Genomic DNA, 1096 nt, shown 5'->3' on the forward strand with positions numbered 1-1096 from the left:
ATATACCTATTGTAGCATAGTTTCTGCGCAAAGTATATACCTTGTAATCACTGAAAGTACGTTATGTGCATCCATTCTCTTTTACCAATATATGGTTAAAAATAAAATAAAAAAATAATTATTGAAAATGAGAATATTTATTACCTTAAAATAATAATAAAAATTCAATATATAATTTTCACAGTAACACTAAGCATTTAATGGGGTATATTTGATGTCTTTTAATATGTGGCCCTGAACACACGTTAAAAGAACCAATTAATTAATTTCAAACTACGCACTATATAGCTTTATGTTAAAAATTATCAAAATCAGGCTTCTGATACAGATTATTATTTAGAAAGAAAATCAATGATCAACAAACAAAAAGAAATAGTTGGAACGTTGCAAGTCTCCGGTCCGCTTCTTCAACCCAGACTATCCCAAAACCTTTTCAAGGATGAAAGAGAACAACTAATTTTAGGATGTTTTTGGAAATGAATAATGCATGAAATTTTGTTGAAAGTAAAAATTAATATTCTCACATGATCCATATACATATACATGGTTCTCATCAACCGTCGATATCGTACCGCCTTTTCATCCATTATAACTACCAAGCTAATTAAATTAGCTTCTGAAATAGCTGATCAAGTTTAGCTACATGTTCCTACATATATCAGCTGCTAAGGTTCACCGTGCTGCAGAGTATAACAGTAACTGTACAATTAATATAATTTACTTTATATATGTGTGTCTGTGTGTGTGTTGCTTATCAAAGAAAGAGTTCTGTTTTCCAAATACCATATCTTTATATCGTAAAAAGAGGCAAAATAAACCTCAAAGAAAAATGCAAAGTCTAACTATCAGACGTCAATGTCATTGCGTGGCAAGGCTGCATTTCTAAATCTTTTTCTTTTTTCGCAACGTCCGAAAATAACTGGCTAGCTACGTATAAATACAAAGAACTAAATGTATAAGAACAAAATTTTTAATGTATGTGTGATAAGAAAATTGAATAGAAGTATCCGTTGCATGCTCATTCTGATGGTTTGATACAGGAAGAATGAAAACCTACAATGCAGCGACGAAAAAGGGAAACCCTAAGAACTAATTG

The sequence above is a fragment of the Abrus precatorius genome, unplaced genomic scaffold, assembly GCF_003935025.1.
Source record: "Abrus precatorius isolate BTA unplaced genomic scaffold, Abrus_2018 Scaffold2, whole genome shotgun sequence".
Lineage (NCBI taxonomy): Eukaryota > Viridiplantae > Streptophyta > Magnoliopsida > Fabales > Fabaceae > Abrus > Abrus precatorius.